Genomic DNA, 27,208 nt, shown 5'->3' with positions numbered 1-27,208 from the left:
ACTTCAGTAGTGTCAGCCTGAGTTGGGAGACTTCAGTAGTGTCAGCCTGAGTTGGGAGACTTCAGTAGTGTCAGCCTGAGTTGGGAGACTTCAGTAGTGTCAGCCTGAGTTGGGAGACTTCAGTAGTGTCAGCCTGAGTTGGGAGACTTCAGTAGTGTCAGCCTGAGTTGGGAGACTTCAGTAGTGTCAGCCTGAGTTGGGAGACTTCAGTAGTGTCAGCCTGAGTTGGGAGACTTCAGTAGTGTCAGCCTGAGTTGGGAGACTTCAGTAGTGTCAGCCTGAGTTGGGAGACTTCAGTAGTGTCAGCCTGAGTTGGGAGACTTCAGTAGTGTCAGCCTGAGTTGGAAGACTTCAGTAGTGTCAGCCTGAGTTGGGAGACTTCAGTAGTGTCAGCCTGAGTTGGGAGACTTCAGTAGTGTCAGCCTGAGTTGGGAGACTTCAGTAGTGTCAGCCTGAGTTGGGAGACTTCAGTAGTGTCAGCCTGAGTTGGGAGACTTCAGTAGTGTCAGCCTGAGTTGGGAGACTTCAGTAGTGTCAGCCTGAGTTGGGAGACTTCAGTAGTGTCAGCCTGAGTTGGGAGACTTCAGTAGTGTCAGCCTGAGTTGGGAGACTTCAGTAGTGTCAGCCTGAGTTGGGAGACTTCAGTAGTGTCAGCCTGAGTTGGGAGACTTCAGTAGTGTCAGCCTGAGTTGGGAGACTTCAGTAGTGTCAGCCTGAGTTGGGAGACTTCAGTAGTGTCAGCCTGAGTTGGGAGACTTCAGTAGTGTCAGCCTGAGTTGGGAGACTTCAGTAGTGTCAGCCTGAGTTGGGAGACTTCAGTAGTGTCAGCCTGAGTTGGGAGACTTCAGTAGTGTCAGCCTGAGTTGGGAGACTTCAGTAGTGTCAGCCTGAGTTGGGAGACTTCAGTAGTGTCAGCCTGAGTTGGGAGACTTCAGTAGTGTCAGCCTGAGTTGGGAGACTTCAGTAGTGTCAGCCTGAGTTGGGAGACTTCAGTAGTGTCAGCCTGAGTTGGGAGACTTCAGTAGTGTCAGCCTGAGTTGGGAGACTTCAGTAGTGTCAGCCTGAGTTGGGAGACTTCAGTAGTGTCAGCCTGAGTTGGGAGACTTCAGTAGTGTCAGCCTGAGTTGGGAGACTTCAGTAGTGTCAGCCTGAGTTGGGAGACTTCAGTAGTGTCAGCCTGAGTTGGGAGACTTCAGTAGTGTCAGCCTGAGTTGGGAGACTTCAGTAGTGTCAGCCTGAGTTGGGAGACTTCAGTAGTGTCAGCCTGAGTTGGGAGACTTCAGTAGTGTCAGCCTGAGTTGGGAGACTTCAGTAGTGTCAGCCTGAGTTGGGAGACTTCAGTAGTGTCAGCCTGAGTTGGGAGACTTCAGTAGTGTCAGCCTGAGTTGGGAGACTTCAGTAACAGCCTGAGTTGGGAGACTTCAGTAGTGTCAGCCTGAGTTGGGAGACTTCAGTAGTGTCAGCCTGAGTTGGGAGACTTCAGTAGTGTCAGCCTGAGTTGGGAGACTTCAGTAGTGTCAGCCTGAGTTGGGAGACTTCAGTAGTGTCAGCCTGAGTTGGGAGACTTCAGTAGTGTCAGCCTGAGTTGGGAGACTTCAGTAGTGTCAGCCTGAGTTGGGAGACTTCAGTAGTGTCAGCCTGAGTTGGGAGACTTCAGTAGTGTCAGCCTGAGTTGGGAGACTTCAGTAGTGTCAGCCTGAGTTGGGAGACTTCAGTAGTGTCAGCCTGAGTTGGGAGACTTCAGTAGTGTCAGCCTGAGTTGGGAGACTTCAGTAGTGTCAGCCTGAGTTGGGAGACTTCAGTAGTGTCAGCCTGAGTTGGGAGACTTCAGTAGTGTCAGCCTGAGTTGGGAGACTTCAGTAGTGTCAGCCTGAGTTGGGAGACTTCAGTAGTGTCAGCCTGAGTTGGGAGACTTCAGTAGTGTCAGCCTGAGTTGGGAGACTTCAGTAGTGTCAGCCTGAGTTGGGAGACTTCAGTAGTGTCAGCCTGAGTTGGGAGACTTCAGTAGTGTCAGCCTGAGTTGGGAGACTTCAGTAGTGTCAGCCTGAGTTGGGAGACTTCAGTAGTGTCAGCCTGAGTTGGGAGACTTCAGTAGTGTCAGCCTGAGTTGGGAGACTTCAGTAGTGTCAGCCTGAGTTGGGAGACTTCAGTAGTGTCAGCCTGAGTTGGGAGACTTCAGTAGTGTCAGCCTGAGTTGGGAGACTTCAGTAGTGTCAGCCTGAGTTGGGAGACTTCAGTAGTGTCAGCCTGAGTTGGGAGACTTCAGTAGTGTCAGCCTGAGTTGGGAGACTTCAGTAGTGTCAGCCTGAGTTGGGAGACTTCAGTAGTGTCAGCCTGAGTTGGGAGACTTCAGTAGTGTCAGCCTGAGTTGGGAGACTTCAGTAGTGTCAGCCTGAGTTGGGAGACTTCAGTAGTGTCAGCCTGAGTTGGGAGACTTCAGTAGTGTCAGCCTGAGTTGGGAGACTTCAGTAGTGTCAGCCTGAGTTGGGAGACTTCAGTAGTGTCAGCCTGAGTTGGGAGACTTCAGTAGTGTCAGCCTGAGTTGGGAGACTTCAGTAGTGTCAGCCTGAGTTGGGAGACTTCAGTAGTGTCAGCCTGAGTTGGGAGACTTCAGTAGTGTCAGCCTGAGTTGGGAGACTTCAGTAGTGTCAGCCTGAGTTGGGAGACTTCAGTAGTGTCAGCCTGAGTTGGGAGACTTCAGTAGTGTCAGCCTGAGTTGGGAGACTTCAGTAGTGTCAGCCTGAGTTGGGAGACTTCAGTAGTGTCAGCCTGAGTTGGGAGACTTCAGTAGTGTCAGCCTGAGTTGGGAGACTTCAGTAGTGTCAGCCTGAGTTGGGAGACTTCAGTAGTGTCAGCCTGAGTTGGGAGACTTCAGTAGTGTCAGCCTGAGTTGGGAGACTTCAGTAGTGTCAGCCTGAGTTGGGAGACTTCAGTAGTGTCAGCCTGAGTTGGGAGACTTCAGTAGTGTCAGCCTGAGTTGGGAGACTTCAGTAGTGTCAGCCTGAGTTGGGAGACTTCAGTAGTGTCAGCCTGAGTTGGGAGGCTTCAGTAGTGTCAGCCTGAGTTGGGAGGCTTCAGTAGTGTCAGCCTGAGTTGGGAGGCTTCAGCAGTGTCAGCCTGAGTTGGGAGACTTCAGCAGTGTCAGCCTGAGTTGGGAGACTTCAGCAGTGTCAGCCTGAGTTGGGAGACTTCAGCAGTGTCAGCCTGAGTTGGGAGACTTCAGCAGTGTCAGCCTGAGTTGGGAGACTTCAGCAGTGTCAGCCTGAGTTGGGAGACTTCAGTAGTGTCAGCCTGAGTTGGGAGACTTCAGTAGTGTCAGCCTGAGTTGGGAGACTTCAGTAGTGTCAGCCTGAGTTGGGAGACTTCAGTAGTGTCAGCCTGAGTTGGGAGACTTCAGTAGTGTCAGCCTGAGTTGGGAGGCTTCAGCAGTGTCAGCCTGAGTTGGGAGACTTCAGCAGTGTCAGCCTGAGTTGGGAGACTTCAGCAGTGTCAGCCTGAGTTGGGAGACTTCAGCAGTGTCAGCCTGAGTTGGGAGACTTCAGCAGTGTCAGCCTGAGTTGGGAGACTTCAGTAGTGTCAGCCTGAGTTGGGAGACTTCAGTAGGACAATCAGCACATCAGGTATTCCATTAAAGGTTCATCAGCTGAGACAACATCAAAGGTCACCTTCCAGCACAGCTGACAGTTACTGTCACCTGACAGTTACTGTCACCTGACAGTTACTGTCACCTGACAGTTACTGTCACCTGACAGTTACTGTCACCTGACAGTTACTGTCACCTGACAGTTACTGTCACCTGACAGTTACTGTCACCTGACAGTTACTGTCACCTGACAGTTACTGTCACCTGACAGTTACTGTCACCTGACAGTTACTGTCACCTGACAGTTACTGTCACCTGACAGTTACTGTCACCTGACAGTTACTGTCACCTGACAGTTACTGTCACCTGACAGTTACCGTCACCTGACAGTTACCGTCACCTGACGGTTACCGTCACCTGACAGTTACCGTCACCTGACAGTTACCGTCACCTGACAGTTACCGTCACCTGACAGTTACCGTCACCTGACAGTTACCGTCACCTGACAGTTACCGTCACCTGACAGTTACCGTCACCTGACAGTTACCGTCACCTGACAGTTACCGTCACCTGACAGTTACCGTCACCTGACAGTTACCGTCACCTGACAGTTACTGTCACCTGACAGTTACTGTCACCTGACAGTTACTGTCACCTGACAGTTACTGTCACCTGACAGTTACTGTCACCTGACAGTTACTGTCACCTGACAGTTACTGTCACCTGACAGTTACCGTCACCTGACAGTTACCGTCACCTGACAGTTACCGTCACCTGACAGTTACCGTCACCTGACAGTTACCGTCACCTGACAGTTACCGTCACCTGACAGTTACCGTCACCTGCCAGTTACCGTCACCTGCCAGTTACCGTCACCTGCCAGTTACCGTCACCTGCCAGTTACCGTCACCTGCCAGTTACCGTCACCTGCCAGTTACCCTCACCTGCCAGTTACCCTCACCTGCCAGTTACCCTCACCTGCCAGTTACCGTCACCTGACAGTTACCGTCACCTGACAGTTACCGTCACCTGACAGTTACCGTCACCTGACAGTTACCGTCACCTGACAGTTACCGTCACCTGACAGTTACCGTCACCTGACAGTTACCATCACCTGACAGTTACCATCTCTCACCTTAACCTCTCACACGCACAGCAGTAAAGGAATTTAAATAAAGATATCTCTATAGGCCCCCGAGAGAGAGAGAGAGAGAGAGAGAGAGAGAGAGAGAGAGAGAGAGAGAGAGAGAGAGAGAGAGAGAGAGAGAGAGGGAGAAGGGAGGGGATTACAATAAACAAAACACTCGGCAGAATGCAATCCTACAGTAGTTAAACACCTGTGGTGTTCAACTCTCTCCCGGAGAGCCGTGCTCTAGTTTGATATATGTGACCGTGTTCGTTGCTTTAATGTGGACACCTGTTGTCCCTGTTCACCTAGCAGTAAGTAGGTACCTGGGTATTAGTTTCCTTACACCTGTTGTCCCTGTTCACCTAGCAGTAAGTAGGTACCTGGGTATTAGTTTCCTTACACCTGTTGTCCCTGTTCACCTAGCAATAAGTAGGTACCTGGGTGTTAGTTTCCTTACACCTGTTGTCCCTGTTCACCTAGCAATAAGTAGGTACCTGGGTGTTAGTTTCCTTACACCTGTTGTCCCTGTTCACCTAGCAGTAAGTAGGTACCTGGGTGTTAGTTTCCTTACACCTGTTGTCCCTGTTCACCTAGCAGTAATAGGTGCAGCCCTAATGGTATGGTGTGGGCGGCATCCTGGGGAAGAAGACTTAGCAACCACCCTGGCTATCCTTGGTTATCTTGAGTTATCTTTTATTTTCTTGGGTTATCCTTTATTATCTTGGGTTATCGTGGGTTATCCTGGATTATCTTGGATTATCCTGGATTATCCTGGGTTATTCTGGGTTATCCTGGGTTGTCTTGGGTTATCCTGGGTTATCTTGGATTATCCTAGAATATCTTGGGTTATCCTGGATTATCTTGAATTCTGGATTATCTTGGGTTATCCTGGATTATCTTGGATTCTGGATTATCTTGGATTATCCTGGATTATCTTGGATTCTGGATTATATTGGGTTATCCTGGGTTATCTTGAATTATCCTGCGCTATCTTGGGTTATCCTGGATTATCTTGGGTTATCCTGGATTATCCTGATTTATTCTTGCAAAAAGCCACTGCAGTCTATTTCCCTTTAATGTTTATATATTAACATAAACATTGATACACACTAATAAACATTGATACACATTGATAAACATTAATAGAAGTGTTTATAAGTTTAATGTTTGCACTTGCAAAAAATGTTATTTGATATCTTAAAATATCGTAAGTTTAATGTGAGAAGACCTTGATGTTGGTGAAGGGCCCTTGATGTTGACGAAGGTACCTTGATGTTGATAAAGGGACATTGATGTTGACGAAGGGACCTTGATGTTGAAGGGCCCTTGATGCTGACCAAGGAACCTTGATGGTGAAATGACCTTGGTGTTGAAGGGCCCTTGATGTTGACGAAGGGACCTTGATATTGGTGGAGGGCCCTTGATGTTGGCGAAGGGCCATTGATGTTGGTGAATGGACCTTGATGTTGACGAAGGGACCTTGATGTTGACGAAGGGACCTTGATGCTGACCAAGGAACCTTGATGGTGAAGTGATCTTGGTGTTGATGAAGGGCCCTTGATGTTGACGAAGGGACCTTGATGTTGAAGGGCCCTTGATGTTGGTGAAGGGACCCTGATGCTTGTGGAAAGACTTTCGATGTTGAGGAAAAAGATCTTGATGTTGAAGGTATCTTGAGGTTGTGAAAGACTCTTGATGTTGGCGAAAATATCTTAATATTGTTGAAGGGCTCTTGATGTGTGGTGGAAGATGAGACACAAGAGAGGCAGTAGTGTGCTATATACCTCTGAGTTTTGAGAGATTTTCTACTCTCGGAGCCCCGCCATGGGCCAGGCTCGTCTGGTGCTAGCGTGGTCAGCCAGGCTGTTGCTGCTGGAGGCCCGCTGCCCCACATGTCCCTCACAGCCTGGTTGATCTGGCACCTGGTGAAGATACTTGTCCAGTTTCCTCTTGTAGACTTTCACACTTGTTCCAGCAGTGTTTCTGGTATCTTTTGGTAAGCTGTTGAATAGTCTGGGGCCACGGATGTTGATACAGTGTTCTCTTAATGTGCCCACCGCACCCCTGCTTTATACTGGGATTATCTTGCACCTCCTCCCATATCTCTCGCTCCAGTATACTCACCTAATTGTGGTTGCAGGGGTCGAGTCATAGCTCCTGACCCCGCCTCTTCACTGGCGACTACTAGATCCACTCCCTGTTCCATGAGTATGTTGTTATGACAGATTTTGGACCAGGCTCTTAAGCACCTTCCAGGTATCTATTATCATGTATCTCTCCTCCGCTCCAGTGAGCACGTGTTTTAAGAATTTAAGGTGTTCCTAATAATTTAAATGCCTTATTGGCTCTATGCTGGCTGTAAACGACCTCTGGATTTGTTCCATCTCTGATATTTCTCCTGTCCTGAACGGGGCCGTCAACACTGTACAATATTCCAAATGAGGGAGCTCTAGCGATTTAAAAAGTGTCACCATAGACACCATTTTCCTTGTTTTGAAGATTCTAAATACCTTACCCATCATCCTCCTGGCTGTCGTGACCTTTGTCTTATGGTGTTCTTTGAAAGACATAATTGTTCCTAAGTCTTTTACGTGTTCCTTTCGTTATATTTGGTGACCCTCTTGAGTTTTGTATACAGTGTTCCTTTTGAGTTCTTCATTCTTTCCATATCTAAGCAGCTGGAACTTGTCACCAGTGAACGTCATATTCTCCACTGCCCACTGGAAACCCCCACGTATATCGTCCTGTAATTTTTCAGTGTCTTCTACCGTAGTGACTTTCTTGCTTATTTTAGTGTCATCTACAAATGATGATACAGAACTGTGACGAGTGCTTATGTCTATGTCTGCTACGAGAATGAGAAAGAGCAGAGGTGCCAGGATAGTGCCTTGGGGAACTGAGCGTTGTACCTCACTGATGCTGGATTTTGCTCTGTTTACTACTACTATTTGTGTTGTTTGTGTGGAAGACGAGACACAATAGAGGTAGTAGTGTGGTGCAAGATGAGACACAAGAGAGGCAGTAGTGTGGTGCAAGATGAGACACACAAACATCTGGTGTTCTCACCAGGGCGATGGTCCCTCTTCCACGTTTGCCAACCCTCCCGCACCACAACACACATACATACACACGTGTGGGTTTACTCTCCTATTTGTGGCTGTAGGGGTCGAGACTCGGTTCCTGGCCCCGCCTCTTCACTGGTTGCTACTAGGTCCTCTCTCTCCCTGCTCCATGAACTTTATCACACCTCATCTTCAAGCTTTGTATGGTTCCTGCCTCCACTACATCACTTGCAAGACTATTCCACTTCCTGACAACTCTATGACTGAAGAAATACTTCCCAACATCTCTTTGACTCAGATGAGTCTTCAGCTTCCAATTGTGACCCCTTGTTTCTGTGTCCCATCTCTGTCCACCTTGTCTATTACTTGTAGTATTTTGTATGTCGTTATTATGTCTTCCCTAACCCTCCTGTCCTCCAGTGTCGTCAAACCGATTTAACCTTTCTTCGTAGGCCATTGTCCTTAGCTCTGGAACTAGCCCTGTTGCAAACTTTTGCACTTTCTCTAATTTCTTGACGTGATTGAACAGGTGTGGGTTCCATACTGGTGCTGCATACTCCAATACGGGCTTGACGTACACAGAGTCTTGAACGATGTGTGTGTGTGTGTGTGTGTGTGTGTGTGTGTGTGTGTGTGTGTGTGTGTGTGTGTGTGTGTGTGTGTGTGTATTTTATGCACGTGTGTGTGTGTACGCTCATCTATTTGTACTCACCTATTTGTGGTTGCAGGGGTCGATTGACAGCTCCTGGCCCCGCCTCTTCGATGGTCGCTATTAGGTCCAGTCTCTGCTCCATGAGGTTTGCCATACCTCATCTTAAAGATGTGTAAGGATCCTGCCTACACTACCTCACTCCAGACTTTCACTTCCTGACAACTCTGTGACTGAAGAAATACTTCCTGACATCCCTGTGACTCATCTGAGTCTACAACTTCCAATTGCTGTGTCACATCTCTAAACCATCTTGTTTCTCTCCACCTTGTCAATTCCTCGCAGTATTTTATGTCGTTATCATGTCCCCCCCCCTATCCCTCCTGTTCTCCAGTTTCGTCACGTCGATTTCCCTTAACCTATCCTCGTAGGGCATACCCCTTAGCTCCAGGACTAGTCTTACTGCAAACCTTTTCACTTTATCTACTTTCTTGACGTGCTTTACCAGGTGTGGGTTCCACACTGGTGCTGCATACTGTTCTTAGGTTTGCCAGGCTCCCACATGTTGCAGCAGTTATCTGATTGATGTGTGCGCCTCAGATGTGCTCAGTATTATACTTACCCCAAGATCCTTTTCCTTGAGAGAGGTTTGCAGTTTTTGGCCCCCTAGCCTATACTCTGTCAGCGGTCTTCTTTAATCTTCCCCAGTCTTCTTCACCTTGCATTCGGTTGGGTTAAACTCCAGAAGCCAGTTGCTGGACCAGGCTTCCAACCTATTCAGATCCCTTTCTAGTTCTGCTTGATCCTCATTCGACTAAATTCTTCGCATTAGCTTCACATTGTCTGCAAACAAGGACACTTCTGAATCTATCCCTTCCGCAATGTCATTCACATGTACCATAAACACCGGCCCTAGGACTGACCCCTGTGGAACCCTGCTCGTCACAAGAGCCCATTCTGACACCTGACACCTCGTCACGTACCATATCTCGTTTCGTTCCTGGCAGGTATTCTCTGATCCATTGAAGGGCCTTTCCTAATATTCCTGCCTGCTCCTGTAGCTTTTGCACTAGTCTCTCTATGTGGGACTTCGTCGAAAGCCTTGTTACAGTCCAAGAAAATGCAATCAACCCACTCCTCTCTCTCTCTCTCTCTCTCTCTTTTGTCTTAATTCCGTCTTCTTGTCAAACTCCAGTCGGTTCGTAATACAGAATTTCCCTTCCCTGAAACCGTGCTGGTTGTCGTGTACAAGCCATTCATTTCTAGGTGCTCCCCCACTCTTCTGATAATCTTCTCAGTGACTTCGCAAATTATACATATCAGTGACACTGGTTTGAAGTTTAATGCTGTCTGTCCTTAAAAACTGGGACTATATCTACTGTCTTCCACACCTCAGGTAGTTGCCCAGTTTCGATAGACTTGTTGAAGATTGTTGTTAGTGGCACAGTGCCTCTGGGTCTCGCAGTTTTATTTATACGATCTTCCTGTGATATATTTTTTTGTTAATAGTAACTCCTAGATTTCTTTCTCTGATACTTTCAATATTTTGTCAGTTTATATTCTTCATGTGGCCTGATTTCCATTTTTCCCATTTACTCTAGCTTGCACTTATCCACGTTAAATTCCACCATATATCACTCTATGAGCTCATTGTGTCCAGATCCTCCCATAAATATATACACTCGTGTTCATATCAATTTTACATAAAATTTTTGTTTCATCTGGAAACTATATATATATATATATATATATATATATATATATATATATATATATATATATATATATATATATACATACATATATATACATACATTTCTTCTGGTCAACCATTTATATAAAAAATTGGAAAAAAATGGGGAAGAGTACAAATCCTTGTGGCACCCCATTTGTGACCTCCACCCATGTAGATACTTTTCCTCTCACCTCAGTAAGATGCATGATGCTGTTGCAGTAAGATGCATGCTTTAAAAGCCACGTCTACACTAACATACGAGTAAGAATAGTTGAATATGAGAAGGACTTACGAAGCAAGAGCCAGTAGGCCTTCAGCAGTGCTTCTGATATTGTTATGTCGCGACCTGAATGTTAATAAATACATAGCAGTACCTAGGATGGAAGCTGAGGGTGCCTGGCTACAGTGAAAGTTGGCGGAGGTAAAGATTGACGGATGTTGGCAGGTAATTTACAGCCAGCTTTTAAAGGGAGCAGAAGGCTCTCTGCTGCTGCCAGCTGCCGTCAAGAACCACCGTGACCAACATTAACACTGCGAAAATACCTTATAAAGTATACCCTGAAGATATAACAGAAATTGGGGTTAGGTTAGGTAAGGTTTGTCAGAAAACAGGACAAGTGTTTCCTGACGCGAGTCTTAGTCATATGATGACCCACCACCGGAGCTTTTGGTCATCTGATCGAGGCCTTCCACTGGCTTACCAGTCCACCCATATAAAAATTAATATTAGTAACCTTAGAGAAAATGGAAAATCAAGGTTAATAACCCAGGACAGCCCAGCAGTGTGGCTTACTAGGTGTTCCTGAAAGGGGACTTTTAGGGGGCTGACGGATTTTTTTTTTATTTTTTTTATTCTTCCTCTATGTTTTCCCTTTTATTTTGCGTACAACACGAGGCTTCATGCGATCAGCGTCAAATTTTCAGTTTATAGTTTCCCGTAGCTGGGTTGGTAGCGCACTCAGATCACGCAACGAGGTCTGTGGTTCGATCCCCGGTACGGGTGGAAACAATGGGGGCGTGTTTCCTTAAGACACCTGCTGTCTGTGTTCAACTTGCAGTAAAATACCTACCTGGGTGTTAAACGACTGGTGTGGGTCGCATCCTGGGGGCAAAATTAACCAAATTTGCTCGAAATGCTCTGCATAACAAGCGGCTTTTTGTACACAATGTCACTGATATGAGCTATGGTCTGTGTAAGTTGTATCATATACTTGCAGGAAATAAGGTTATTGTTATTATTATTATTAATTTATATTATTATTATCCTGAAATGGCTGGGATAACATCCAACATCCTCAGTTAGGTAGTTTAAAATGTTCAGATAATGTTGCTCCTTAATTCAGGAAGGGTGGAGAGTGAAGCTCAGGTGTGTAGCTGCACACCTGAAAGTTGTGTGTGTGTGTAGCTGCACACCTGACAGTTGTATGTGTGTGTAGCTGCACACCTGACAGTTGTATGTGTGTGTAGCTGCACACCTGACAGTTGTATGTGTGTGTAGCTGCACACCTGACAGTTGTATGTGTGTGTAGCTGCACACCTGACAGTTGTGTGTGTGTGTAGCTGCACACCTGACAGTTGTGTGTGTGTGTGTAGCTGCACACCTGACAGTTGTGTGTGTGTGTGTGTAGCTGTACACCTGACAGTTGTGTGTGTGTGTGTGTGTAGCTGTACACCTGACAGTTGTGTGTGTGTGTGTAGCTGCACACCTGAAAGTTGTGTGCGTGTGTAGCTGCACACCTGAAAGTTGTGTGTGTGTAGCTGCGCACCTGAAAGTTGTGTGTGTAGCTGAGCACCTGAAAGTTGTGTGTGTAGCTGCACACCTGAAAGTTGTGTGTGTAGCTGCACACCTGAAAGTTGTGTGTGTAGCTGCACACCTGAAAGTTGTGTGTGTGCGTGTGTGTGTGTAGCTGCACACCTGACAGTTGTGTGTGTGTGTGTAGCTGCACACCTGACAGTTGTGTGTGGTGTGTGTGTGTGTGTGTGTGTGTGTGTGTGTGTGTGTGTGTGTGTGTGTGTGTGTGTGTGTGTAGCTGCACACCTGACAGTTGTGTGTGTGTGTGTAGCTGCGCACCTGACAGTTGTGTGTGTGTGTGTAGCTGCACACCTGACAGTTGTGTGTGTGTGTGTAGCTGCACACCTGACAGTTGTGTGTGTGTGTGTAGCTGCACACCTGACAGTTGTGTGTGTGTGTGTAGCTGCACACCTGACTGTGTGTGTGTGTGTAGCTGCACACCTGACTGTGTGTGTGTGTAGCTGCACACCTGACTGTGTGTGTGTGTGTAGCTGCACACCTGACTGTGTGTGTGTGTGTAGCTGCACACCTGACAGTTGTGTGTGTGTGTAGCTGCACACCTGACAGTTGTGTGTGTGGGTGTGTGTGTAGCTGCACACCTGACAGTTGTGTGTGTGTGTGTAGCTGCACACCTGACAGTTGTGTGTGTGTGTGTGTAGCTGCACACCTGACAGTTGTGTGTGTGTGTAGCTGCACACCTGACAGTTGTGTGTGTGTGTGTAGCTGCACACCTGACAGTTGTGTGTGTGTGTGTGTGTAGCTGCACACCTGACAGTTGTGTGTGTGTGTGTGTAGCTGCACACCTGACAGTTGTGTGTGTGTGTGTGTAGCTGCACACCTGACAGTTGTGTGTGTGTGTGTAGCTGCACACCTGACAGTTGTGTGTGTGTGTGTAGCTGCACACCTGACAGTTGTGTGTGTGTGTGTGTGTAGCTGCACACCTGACAGTTGTGTGTGTGTGTGTGTAGCTGCACACCTGACAGTTGTGTGTGTGTGTGTGTGTGTGTAGCTGCACACCTGACAGTTGTGTGTGTGTGTGTGTGTGTGTGTAGCTGCACACCTGACAGTTGTGTGTGTGTGTGTAGCTGCACACCTGACAGTTGTGTGTGTGTGTGTAGCTGCACACCTGACAGTTGTGTGTGTGTAGCTGCACACCTGACAGTTGTGTGTGTGTGTGTGTAGCTGCACACCTGACAGTTGTGTGTGTGTGTGTAGCTGCACACCTGACAGTTGTGTGTGTGTAGCTGCACACCTGACTGTGTGTGTGTGTGTGTAGCTGCACACCTGACAGTTGTGTGTGTGTGTAGCTGCACACCTGAAAGTTGTGTGTGTGTGTGTAGCTGCACACCTGAAAGTTGTGTGTGTGTGTGTGTAGCTGCACACCTGGCAGTTGTGTGTGTGTGTGTAGCTGCACACCTGAAAGTTGTGTGTGTAAATGTTTCAGTACCACTTGTTTCGTGGTTTCATTACTATATATATATATATATATATATATATATATATATATATATATATATATATATATATATATATATATATATTATATAATAAACGGTAAACCAGTGTGGATCGGTGATGGACTGTTCCTGTAACTTGTTCAAAAAATGTTACGTAACATTTGTGCATGTTATTTTACAGATGAGACGTTCCCTGCTACACACTGGCTACTCTCCCGGTAACACCTGGTAAGTCACTCTCCCGGTAACACCTGGTAAGTCACTCTCCCGGTAACACCTGGTAAGTCACTCTCCCGGTAACACCTGGTAAGTCACTCTCCCGGTAACACCTGGTAAGTCACTCTCCCGGTAACACCTGGTAAGTCACTCTCCCGGTAACACCTGGTAAGTCACTCTCCCGGTAACACCTGGTAAGTCACTCTCCCGGTAACACCTGGTAAGTCTCCCGGTAACACCTGGTAAGTCACTCTCCCGGTAACACCTGGTAAGTCACTCTCCCGGTAACACCTGGTAAGTCACTCTCCCGGTAACACCTGGTAAGTCACTCTCCCGGTAACACCTGGTAAGTCACTCTCCCGGTAACACCTGGTAAGTCACTCTCCCGGTAACACCTGGTAAGTCACTCTCCCGGTAACACCTGGTAAGTCACTCTCCCGGTAACACCTGGTAAGTCACTCTCCCGGTAACACCTGGTAAGTCACTCTCCCGGTAACACCTGGTAAGTCACTCTCCCGGTAACACCTGGTAAGTCACTCTCCCGGTAACACCTGGTAAGTCACTCTCCCGGTAACACCTGGTAAGTCACTCTCCCGGTAACACCTGGTAAGTCACTCTCCCGGTAACACCTGGTAAGTCACTCTCCCGGTAACACCTGGTAAGTCACTCTCCCGGTAACACCTGGTAAGTCACTCTCCCAGTAAGTCATTTACTTGCTATATCCGGAAATTATTTTTACAAGTCGTTATTGGCATGTCAACAAAACACACACACACACACACACACACACACACACACACACACACACACACACACACACACACACACACACACACACACACGTACTCATATACAACAGGCCTAGTGTCTAATCGACATGTGCCTAGGACAAAATGGTAACTAACACTCCTGAGGTGTGGAAGACAGCAGGTGTAGTCCCAGTCTTTAAGAAATGAGACAGACAGGCAGCATTAAACTACAGACCAGTGTCACTGACAGGTATAGTATGTAAAGTCATGGAGAAGAGTATCAGAAGAGTGGTGGAACACCTAGTCCTAGAATCTGTATTGATAAAGCCACTGGATGGCGAAACGTCTACAATAAAGATATCCAGAAGTTGCACCTGTGTCACAAACCAACTGGAGTTTTTACGACAAGGTGATAGAAGACAGGAGAGAGAGGGGTGGGTAGACTGCATTGTCTTGTACTGCAAGAAATCTTTCGGCACAGTTCCGCACAAGAGATTAGGCAGGGATAACAAGAAAGCCATTGCAGTGGATCAGAGAATACCTGACAGGAAGGAAACAACGAGTCATGGTACGTGATGAGGTGTCAGAGTGGGCACCTGTGACGAGCGTTTTCCACAGGGGTCAGTCCTAGGGCCGGTGCTGTTTTTGGTATATGTGAATGACATAACGGAAGGGATAGATTCAGAGGTGTCCCTGTTTGCAGACGATGTGAAGTTAATGCCAAGAATTCAAGTGGATGAGGATCAGATCGGACTACAAAGGAATATGGACAGGCTGGAAGCCTGGTCCAGCAACTGGTTTCTGGAGTTTAACCCTACCAAATGCAAGGTCATGAAGATGAGGTAAGATCAAGGAAGACCGCAGAGTACAGGCTAGGGTACCAAAGACTGCAAACCTCACTCAAGGAAACGGATGTTGGGGTGAGTATAATACCGACCACATCAGCCAAATAACTGCTGCAGTATATGGGCGCCTGGTAAACCTAAGAATAGCGTTTCGACACCTGAGTAAGGAATCATTCAAGATTTTATACACAGTATACGTGGAACCTACATCTCGTCAAGCACGTCAAGAAATAAGAGAAAGTGCAGAGGTTCGAAGGTTTGCAGCAAGACTAGTCCTTGAGCTAAAGGGTTTGTCCTAGGAGGAGAGGTTAAGGGAAATCGACCTGACGACACTGAAGGACAGGAAGGATAGGGAAGACATGATAACAACATATTAAATACTGAAAGGAATTGACACCGTGGATAGGGACAGGATGTTTCAAAGATGGGACACAGCAACAAGGGGTCACAATTGGAAGCTGAAAATTCAGATGACTCACATGGATGTTAGGAAGTATTTCTTCAGTCAAAGTTAGGAAGTGGAATAATCTGGAGAGTGAGGTAGTGGAGGCAGCATCCATACATAGCTTAAGAAGAGATAAGATAAAGCTCTTGGAGCAAGGAAAGAGTGGACCTGGTATGTACTCACCTATTTGTGGTTGCAGGGGCCGATACATAGCTCCTGGACCCGCATCTTCACTGGCTGCTACTAGGTCCTTTCTCTCCCTGTTCCATGAGCTTTATCATACCTCATCTTAAAACTATGCATAGTTCCTGCCTCCACTACATCACTTGCCAGATTATTCCACTTCCTGACAACTCTGACTAAAGAAATACTTCCTAACATCTCTTTGACTCATCTGAATCTTCAATTTCCAATTGTGACCCTTTGTTTCTGTGTACCATCTCTGGAACATCCTATCTCTGCCCACCTTGTATGTCGTTATCATGTCTCCCCTAACCTTTCTGTCCACCAGTGTCGTCAGGCCGATTTCCCTTAACCTTTCTTTGTAGGACATTCTCCATAGCTCTGGAAGTAGCCATGTTGTTGGGTGTGTGTGTGTGTGTGTGTGTGTGTGTGTGTGTGTGTGTGTGTGTGTGTGTGTGTGTGTGTGTGTGTGTGTGTGTGTGTGTGTGTGCGTGTGCGTGCGTGCTTGCTTGCTTGCTCGCATGCGTATGTGCTTGCCTGCGCGTGCGCGCTACGTAGGGTACGTGCGTTCATCCAGGCGTAGCGAGGACAGTACAGTACAACCCAAGGCTGCGTTTACCACCTGTAGCACACACACACAACCCTAGTAGCGACCAGTGAAGAGGCTGGGCCAGGAGCTGTGAATCGACCCCTGCAACCACATGTAGATGAGTACAGTGTGATATTACATTCACCACCTGCCATTACTGACAGCTTCCCCACCACCTACCATCACTGACAGCCTCCCCACCGCTTGTCATCACTGACATCCTCCCCACCACCTGCCATCACTGACAGCTTCCCCACAACCTGCCATCACTGACAGCCTCCCCACCACCTGCCATCACTGACAGCCTCCCCACCACCTGCCATCACTGACAGTCCCTCACCACCTGCAATTACTGACAGCCTCCCCACAACCTGCAATCACTGACAGCCTCCCCACCACCTGCCATCACTGACAGCCTCCCCACCACCTGCCATCACTGACAGTCCCTCACCACCTGCAATTACTGACAGCCTCCCCACAACCTGCAATCACTGACAGCCTCCCCACCAACTGCAATCACTGACAGCCTCCCCACCACCTGCCATCACTGACAGTCCCCCACCACCTGCCATCACTGACAGTCCCCCACCACCTACCATCACTGACAGTCGTCCCATCACTGACAGTCCCCCACCACCTGCCATCACTGACAGTCGCCCTACCACCTGCCATCACTGACAGGCCCCCACCACCTGCCATCACTGACAGTCCCCCACCACCTGCCATCACTGACAGTCCCCCCACCACCTGCCAGTCTCCCACCACCTGCCATCACTGACAGTCGCCCTACCACCTGCCATCACTGACAGGCCCCCACCACCTGCCATCACTGACAGGCCCCCACCACCTGCCATCACTGACAGTCCCCCACCACCTGCCATCACTGACAGTCCACCCACCACCTGCCATCACTGACAGCCCCCACCACCTGCCATCACTGACAGTTTCCCACCACCTGCCATCACTGACAGCCCCCAACACCTGTCATCAATGACAGTCCCCACCACCTGCCATCACTGACAGTCCCCCACCACCTGCCATCACTGACAGTTTCCCACCACCTGCCATCACTGACAGTCCCCCACCACCTGCCATCACTGACAGGCCCCCACCACCTGCCATCACTGACAGTCCCCACCACCTGCAATCACTGACAGTCCCCCACCACCTGCCATCACTGACAGTCCCCCACCACCTGCCATCACTGACAGTCCCCCACCACCTGCCATCACTGACAGTCCCCCACCACCTGCCATCACTGACAGTCCCCCACCACCTGCCATCACTGACAGTCCCCCACCACCTGCCATCACTGACAGTCCCCCACCACCTGCCATCACTGACAGTCCCCCACCACCTGCCATCACTGACAGTCCTCCACCACCTGCCATCACTGACAGTCCCCCACCACCTGCTATCACTGACAGTCCCCCACCACCTGCTATCACTGACAGCCCCCCATCACACAATATTTTCACCTGGCTGTGGAACTTCAGAGGAACCTGTAAATGAAAATAATGTAAAACGAGATAAAGAAGGAAGAGAAGAAGACTGGTGGCAACATTTAGATATGATAATAGATGGTAGGAAGAGCAAATTGAAAAATGAGTGGGAAAGAATGATACTCTTTGGGACGAAATAACAGAAATGTGCAGAGAGAGAGAGAGAGAGAGAGAGAGAGAGAGAGAGAGAGAGAGAGAGAGAGAGAGAGAGAGAGAGAGAGAGAGAATAGCATAGAACATGAGAAAGGGACAAGGATGAGTGAAGAATGAGATCAAAGATTGGGAGAGGTAATAAAAAAGGTCAAGGCGGCTATAAATTGAATGAAGGGGGGAAGGAGAAAGTAGAAAGAGACAACAGTAATGAAAGAGGAAGGAAGAACCGAGGAATTAGGAAAATTACAATTGTCATTAGTCAAGAAAACTTCAGGGAACCAATTGTATGTGTGTGTATATATGTATGATTCAAGCCACAGCAAGTGTAACACAAGTCAACCCCGCTAATGACCTGGACCTGAAGTTCACGGGGATGACTTTACAAGGCAGCTTCTTACTGTTACCTTGGTAAGTTAACAGTAAGTGTGACCCCGTGCTAGTGGTCTTCACGGGGAACTCATCCCAGACGCCAACTCGGCCATATGTTTTAAATTAAAGAAATATACTTAGTTATCGTGTATCTTAGATACTTGTCGATAGACGCTTGACCTGTATTGTGTGTGTGTGTGTGTGTGTGTGTGTGTGTGTGTGTGTGTGTGTGTACACTCACCTAATTGTACTCGCCTAATTGTGGTTGCAGGTGTCGAGACAGCTCCTGTCCCCGCCTCTTCACTGACCGCTACTGGGTCCTCCCTCTCCCTGCTCCACGAGCTTTATCATTCCTCATCTTAAAACTATGTATGGTTCCTGCCTCCACTACATCGCTTGCCAGACTATTCCACAGTGTCCAGCCTCAGCGAGGATGACTGATGCTACAGCATTATTCTCATGTCCTCCTCCTCCGAGGACATGACAGGATGCTACTCGTTGAAATAAATCCGGTACTCCAGTCAAGTGTTAGCTGAACTATTTGAGATTTTATACAACTTCACAATTATCTAATCTACACAACTTCAACATGTACACCTCCACTAGTTCCTAACATACATGACTGATACTCCAGGTCACCCCACGCATTGGCTACTATATCCAGTGTAACTTTAATGATCCCGTTGTATATTCTATCAGAGTGTTTTAATGTCAGTTGTTGGTATCTGCACAACACAATCTTTCACAGACTTCCACAAGAAGTGTTATAAAGATGTAATATTATGGGAGAGTGCGATTGGATAGTTCCATCACCACCAGTCCATCTGCCTGGGAACTTTATATTACCATAATTACGTTATGGTATGTAGTGAACTTAGTGTTCATTAATTTGCCGTGTTGCAGTGCGCTTTTGAAATAAAGAAAAAACTCGAAGTCTGAGTGGAAGAAAGCAATACAGAATGGAGTGAGAGGAAAGGTGTGGCGTTAACATAAAAATGTGAATGAGGTGGAGAGAGAAATGTGGCGTCATGCTTTACTGTTTACCGCTATGAGTCAGTAAAGGGAAGCATCAGTTACTGACCAGCCAGGGGATGTTACAATGCAGAATACCGAAGTACCAGCGGCTTCCCTGGTGAATGGTGCCATTATGAGTGTGTGTGATTGTGGTGTGACAAGAGTGGGAGAGTGATCGTGGAAGACGCAGGTGGGATTCACTCTTCTCATGTGGCGTGGGATTCCTTTTTGTAAAGAAGTTTGAAACTTACCGTATTTTCCAGCATATAAGGCGCACGAATGTCGGATTCTTGCTGGCACTATGCTTTCCTAGCAGTTGTAACGTAACGTTAGTAAACAACTGCTAAAACGTAACCAAAACCTGCCCTTGACCTTGACCTTAACCTTCAGCATATAAGACGCAGGATGATTTTCCAAGACTTTTTGGGAGGAAAAAAGTGCGCCTTATATGCCGGGTTTGTATCATTATAAGGGAACAACTTGGATTTTAATAAGTAAGACACATGTGCAACAGTTTGGTATCTTTATCTCGAAACGTTTCGCCTACACAGTAGGCTTCTTCAGTTGAATACAGAGCCAAGAGGAACAGTAGAGATGGGAAGACTACATGATCAGCCCCTCAGCCTGGAAGGCGTAGTTTTAAGGTAGTCCGTCCCTCAGCCTGGAAGACATAGCTTCAAGGTAGTCCGTCCCTCAGCCTGGAAGACGTAGCTTCAAGGTAGTCCGTCCCTCAGCCTGGAAGACGTAGCTTCGAGGTAGTCCGTCCCTCAGCCTGGAAGACGTAGCTTCAAGGTAGTCCGTCCCTCAGCCTGGAAGACGTAGTTGTAAGGTAGTGAGTCGTACAGTGTGTTCAGACCTTGTTGTTGTCTTCAGACTTCCCCTCAGACCTTCCTCGTCAACTTTGCATCATCTGCAACGACAGGTTACGTATATACGTTCTATAAACCTTGGTAATAGATTCCGACAAATCGATTTAAAAAATAAAGACATGAAGAAACACCAGGACATATTTATTAGAGAACGTTTCGGCCCTGGAACCTTGATCAAGGTCCCAAGACCGAAACGTTCCCTAATATGTTCTAGTGTTTCTTCACGTGTGTTTCTATACCATGAATATAGATAAACACAGGAGAAATGCTTCGTGAAATCGTAATAATATGATTGGAAAAAGACCCACGGTACGGGTGGGGATTGAACTCGATTGAACAGGAGAATTTTTGATCTGTATATTTCGTTCTCGGTCTAGGACCCTCGTCAGTATGTGGTACGATTAAAAAATGAAAAGACCATGTTGACGCAGCGACTGTATAGGGTGAGAGACGGATGGCAGTCCCAGTTGGTGAGGTAAGATAAGATTTTCTTGGGATTTTTTAGCCCTGGAGGTTTTAGCCACCCACGATAACCCAGGAAAGTCAGGGCGTCATCAAGGACTGTCTGTCTTGTTGCCCAGGATGCCACCCACACCAGTCCACTAACACTCAGGTACCTACTTACTGCTAGGTGAACAGGGACAGCAGGTGTAAAGAAACACGCACAATATTTCCACCCGTGCCGGGGATTGAACCACGAACACTCAGTGTGTGAGGAGAGAGCTGAGTAATGACATGCGGTTGAGAGACTGAGGGACGTGTGTATACCTGGAGTATACCTGGAGAGGGTTTCGGGGGTCAACGCCCCCGCGGCTCGGTCTGAGACCAGGCCAGGCTGGTGCCTTTCTGACTAAATACACTAGTACGTACTTAAGTGTGATTCTGGTAATTATATCTTAAAGGTGTTATTTAGATGTCTTGATATTGTGTGTATGATCTATCAGTGCTGCTTCCATTGTTGGAAGGTTTATATAGTTTGTGTGTGTGTGTGTGTGTGTGTGTGTGTGTGTGTGTGTGTGTGTGTGTGTGTGTGTGTGTGTGTGTGTGTGTGTGTGTCCCGCGCGTGCGTATGTATCTCCACCTGCTTACTAGAAGGGAGGAGTGAGAGTGGGGATGAGAAGAGGAAGGCAAGACGCCAACACCTGGAGGATAGTGTAACGGACGTGTGTGTGTGTGTGTGTGTGTGTGTGTGTGTGTGTGTGTGTGTGTGTGTGTGTCCGTGCGTGCTTGTGTATGTGTGTGTATGTGGGTGTGTGTGTGTGTGTCCGTGCGTGCTTGTGTATGTGTGTGTATGTGGGTGTGTGTGTGTGTGTCCGTGCGTGCTTGTGTATGTGTGTGTATGTGGGTGTGTGTGTGTATGTGGCTCCACCTTCCTAGTCATCCTGACGTTCGTTGCTTAAACAATACTGTATCAACACTAAACTTCCTTATAATTCGTCCCCCCCCCCCCTCTCTCTCTCTCTCTCTCTCTCTCTCTCTCTCTTTATCTCTCTCTCTCTCTCTCTCTCTCTCTCTCTCTCTCTCTCTCTCTCTCTCTCTTACACAGGGTTTGACAAGGTTAAGGATCCCTAGCTTTATTGACAAGCTATTTACAGGTTAAGGATTCCTAACTTTATTGGCAAGCTAAGAGCTATTACCTACATCAGCTCATTTGAAAGCATTTTTATTGTTATGAGACATACAAGTAGGGAACAGGATGAAGTTGGAGCCATCTGTGGGCCAGCATTTTCATCTGATCAACTGACATTATCTCGTTGACATCATTATGCTGTACGAATGTGTTCCATACTCGAGTCATCCTGGGTATGTATGATCTCAGATGGAGTGATGTTCTGGAGAAGGGTACAGCCAGAGTGAAGTTGCTTCTGGCTTCCTTCACGCTGTCCTCGAAGTCAGTCAGTCTCTCTCTCTCTCCCTCTCTCTCTCTCTCTCTCTCTCTCTCACACACACACACACACATACACACACACACACGTAGGTTATTGTATAAAAAAAAAAAGTTCACTTATTGAGTAGAGAGAGATGTTTCAGACGTACATCAGCTGTGAAGAGTAAAGTGTTAAACCACACAGTGTGTGACCTTCATTCAAGGACACCACAGCTGCCCTTCCCCTACACACACACCATTTACAATATTCTTGAGAGTCTACCGTGAGTGACCATCATCTGACTAACACCAACATCGCTGATTTTTCCCTCACAAATAAACAGCATTTTGCAAAGTAACATTATTGACAAAACTTAGCCTGGAAAATTATTCTTTCTCAGTAAAATACTTAAAGCCTGCCTAAGACAAGATATATATATCTTGTGGTTACAGGAAAGTGGGTGCGGGAGGGAAGAGGAGCGATTGGTGGAATGATGATGTAAAGAGAGTAGTAAGGGAGAAAAAGTTAGCATATGAGAAGTTTTTACAAAGTAGAAGTGATGCAAGGAGGGAAGAGTATATGGAGAAAAAGAGAGAGGTTAAGAGAGTGGTGAAGCAATGTAAAAAGAGAGCAAATGAGAGAGTGGGTGAGATGTTATCAACAAATTTTGTTGAAAATAAGAAAAAGTTTTGGAGTGAGATTAACAAGTTAAGGAAGCCTAGAGAACAAATGGATTTGTCAGTTAAAAATAGGAGAGGAGAGTTATTAAATGGAGAGTTAGAGGTATTGGGAAGATGGAGGGAATATTTTGAGGAATTGTTAAATGTTGATGAAGATAGGGAAGCTGTGATTTCGTGTATAGGGCAAGGAGGAACAACATCTTGTAGGAGTGAGGAAGAGCCAGTTGCGAGTGTGGGGGAAGTTCGTGAGGCAGTAGGTAAAATGAAAGGGGGTAAGGCAGCTGGGATTGATGGGATAAAGATAGAAATGTTAAAAGCAGGTGGGGATATAGTTTTGGAGTGGTTGGTGCAATTATTTAATAAATGTATGGAAGAGGGTAAGGTACCTAGGGATTGGCAGAGAGCATGCATAGTTCCTTTGTATAAAGGCAAAGGGGATAAAAGAGTGCAAAAATTATAGGGGGATAAGTCTGTTGAGTATACCTGGTAAAGTGTATGGTAGAGTTATTATTGAAAGAATTAAGAGTAAGACGGAGAATAGGATAGCAGATGAACAAGGAGGCTTTAGGAAAGGTAGGGGGTGTGTGGACCAGGTGTTTACAGTGATACATATAAGTGAACAGTATTTAGATAAGGCTAGAGGTTTTTGTGGCATTTATGGATTTGGAAAAGGCGTATGACAGGGTGGATAGGGGGGCAATGTGGCAGATGTTGCAGGTGTATGGTGTAGGAGGTAGGTTACTGAAAGCAGTGAAGAGTTTTTGCGAGGATAGTGAGGCTCAAGTTAAAGTATGTAGGAAAGAGGGAAATTATTTCCCAGTAAAAGTAGGCCTTAGACAAGGATGTGTGATGTCATCATGGTTGTTTAATATATTTATAGATGGGGTTGTAAGAGAAGTAAATGCGAGGGTCTTGGCAAGAGGCGTGGAGTTAAAAGATAAAGAATCACACACAAAGTGGGAGTTGTCACAGTTGCTCTTTGCTGATGACACTGTGCTCTTGGGAGATTCTGAAGAGAAGTTGCAGAGGTTGGTGGATGAATTTGGTAGGGTGTGCAAAAGAAGAAAATTAAAAGTGAATACAGGAAAGAGTAAGGTCATGAGGATAAAAAGATTAGGTGATGAAAAGATTGGATATCAGATTGGAGGGAGAGAGTATAGAGGAGGTGAATGTATTCAGATATTTGGGAGTGGACGTGTCAGCGGATGGGTCTATAAAAGATGAGGTGAATCATAGAATTGATGAGGGGAAAAGGGTGAGCGGTGCACTTAGGAGTCTGTGGAGACAGAACTTTGTCCTTGGAGGCAAAGAGGGGAATGTATGAGAGAATAGTTTTACCAACGCTCTTATATGGGTGTGAAGCATGGGTGATGAATGTTGCAGCGAGAAGAAGACTGGAGGCAGTGGAGATGTCATGTCTGAGGGCAATGTGTGGTGTGAATATAATGCAGAGAATTCGTAGTTTGGAAGTTAGGAGGAGGTGCGGGATTACCAAAACTGTTGTCCAGAGGGCTGAGGAAGGGTTGTTGAGGTGGTTCGGACATGTAGAAAGAATGGAGCGAAACAGAATGACTTCAAGAGTGTATCAGTCTGTAGTGGTAGGAAGGCGGGGTAGGGGTCGGCCTAGGAAAGGTTGGAGGGAGGGGGTAAAGAAGGTTTTGTGTGCGAGGGGCTTGGACTTCCAGCGGGCATGCGTGAGCGTGTTTGATAGGAGTGAATGGAGACAAATGGTTTTTAATACTTGACGTGCTGTTGGAGTGTGAGCAAAGTAACATTTATGAAGGGATTCAGGGAAACCGGCAGGCCGGACTTGAGTCCTGGAGATGGGAAGTACAGTGCCTGCACTCTGAAGGAGGGGTGTTAATGTTGCAGTTTAAACTGTAGTGTAAAGCACCCTTCTGGCAAGACAGTGATGGAGTGAATGATGGTGAAAGTTTTTCTTTTTCGGGCCACCCTGCCTTGGTGGGAATCGGCCAGTGTTAATAATAATATATATATATATATATATATATATATATATATATATATATATATATATATATATATATATATATATATATATATATATATATATATATATTTATATATTATTTATACTTTATATATATATATATATATATATATATATATATATTTATATATTTATATTTATATATTTATACTTATATATATATTTATATTTATATATTACTTATATTTATATATATATATTTATATATATATATTTATATATATATATTTATATATATATATTTATATATATATTTATATATATATATATATATATATATATATATATACATATATATACATATATATATATATACATATATATATATATATATAAATATATATATAAATATATATATATATATAAATATATATATAAATATATATAAATATATATATATAGATATATATATAAATATATATATATATAAATTATAAATATAAATATATAAATATATATATATAATATATATATATATATATATATATATATATATATATATATATATATATATATATATATATATTATATATATATATATATATATATATATATATATTATATATATATTCAATTATCCCAAGTGCTTTCGTGATCTCTCACATTATCAAGGAAGACTGGAAATAAAGGCAGAGGTGTCTTATATAAGAGAGATGTTGCCTCACATGTAGTCAGTGAGGTGTTTGTTGCCTCACATGTAGTCAGTGAGGTGTTTGTTGCCTCACATGTAGTCAGTGAGGTGTTTGTTGCCTCACATGTAGTCAGTGAGGTGTTTGTTGCCTCACATGTAGTCAGTGAGGTGTTTGTTGCCTCACATGTAGTCAGTGAGGTGTTTGTTGCCTCACTAACTGTGGAAAATACATTACCTTTGTTCTAAAATTTTGAGTCAAGTTAAGAGTGACATGGCAGGAGCTTTCTCATTTTTCAGTCTTGTTAAAATGGCATGTTAAATGAAAATGAACGTGTCATCTCTGGTTATAATCCTCACAAATTTTATGTATTGTGCAATAACGGCGAACGAACGATAAAAAATGCAATATAACCACAGGGGGGGAGTTGAATGATAGCTCTAGGATTTTCATGTTGCAATTAATACATAATTGCAGAAATAGACTGGGAAATCAAGGCAGCTTCGTTCAGAGGAACTACTTTCTCCAGAATCTGCAGATCCATTCCCCTGAACGAATCTGCCTGGATATCTTACTCTATTTCTGCAACACTGCAAGCTCTTGAGCGTTCATTGCAACACGAAAGTCTTAGAGCTAGCATTCAACTCCTTTTATGTATTATAAATTAATCTAGCTTATACAGTCCTGGACTAATATTCAAATTGTAATCAGTATTTTTTTATATAAAAGTTGACTGCATTATATTTTATTCATCTCTGGATTTAATTGTAATTTTCTCAGGTTTTTGAACATCACTGGAGTGGTTAAAGTCTCTCTCATTAATAAATTAATAAACAGAACATTAAATTGTTGCTCAATTTTTATACTATATTTATGTTGCAGTAATCTTGAATGTTTTTGGTTTTCCAAAAGTTTATAATTTGTTGTATTTTGTACAGGGAATCTTGCAGAACTGCCATTACTTTTTTTCTGGGGGAACTTTTGATCAGATAACTTTTCTTATAACACAAAATTTTTAACTCTAATTTTGGCTCTGAGATTTTTAAGTAAAGAAGGAATATCAAAAATGTTTTCAAATGGCAAAATCAACATATTCTTAGTTAATATTCTCCCAACCCATTATCAATGTTACCCAAGGAATAATAAGGTTTGTTAAATATATTAACTCAGTTGTAAGTCCCACTCAAATCCAATTCTTTTCACTCGTGTATTTATCTAACTTAAATTTGAAGTTACTCAAGCTGTTAGTTGCACTGACCTTACTAGGTAGACTGTTCCACTCATCAAGTACTCTATTTCCACGCTTGTACTTTCCTATATCCTTTCTAAGTCAAACTTTATCCAGTCTGAATCCGTTATTTCAAGTTCTTAACACACATCGAGAGTTGTGTACATATGTAAAATAAACCTTGGTGACAGATACTGGTAAGTTGGTTTAAAAGAAACACGTCAGTAAACACTAGGACGTATTTATTAGATAACGTTTCGGTCCTGGGACCTTGATCAGGGTCCCCAGGACCAAAACGTTTTTTTAATAAATACGTCCTAGTGTTTGCTTACGTGTTTTTCTAAACCAGCCACATATATCAAGAGGTGTGTGTGTGTGTATTATAAGGTTGATGGTGGAGGTGGTGTTGCTGGGCCTCTCACAACCAGCCTCAACAGTTATTACCCGTGAG

The 27,208-nt window shown here is 45.3% G+C and overlaps 1 protein-coding gene across 2 annotated transcripts in view; it reads left to right on the top strand.

Annotated features, from left to right (window-relative positions):
• The window catches only part of LOC128701996 (serine-rich adhesin for platelets), a 94,024-nt gene that overhangs the window by 6,953 nt on the left and 59,863 nt on the right, over positions 1-27,208 (top strand). The window contains exon 2 of one of the 2 annotated variants that reach the window (XM_070101476.1): positions 13,589-13,635. The exons of the other annotated variant lie outside the window; for it this stretch is intronic. The gene's annotated coding sequence lies outside the window, so the exon portion shown is untranslated. The remainder of the gene's footprint in view (positions 1-13,588; positions 13,636-27,208) is intronic. 2 annotated transcript variants of the gene reach the window in all.

Source organism: Cherax quadricarinatus, chromosome 77 (genome assembly GCF_038502225.1).
Source record: "Cherax quadricarinatus isolate ZL_2023a chromosome 77, ASM3850222v1, whole genome shotgun sequence".
Lineage (NCBI taxonomy): Eukaryota > Metazoa > Arthropoda > Malacostraca > Decapoda > Parastacidae > Cherax > Cherax quadricarinatus.
The sequence above is the reverse complement of the archived record's forward strand: the minus strand, read 5'-3'. Positions and strand labels throughout refer to the sequence as shown.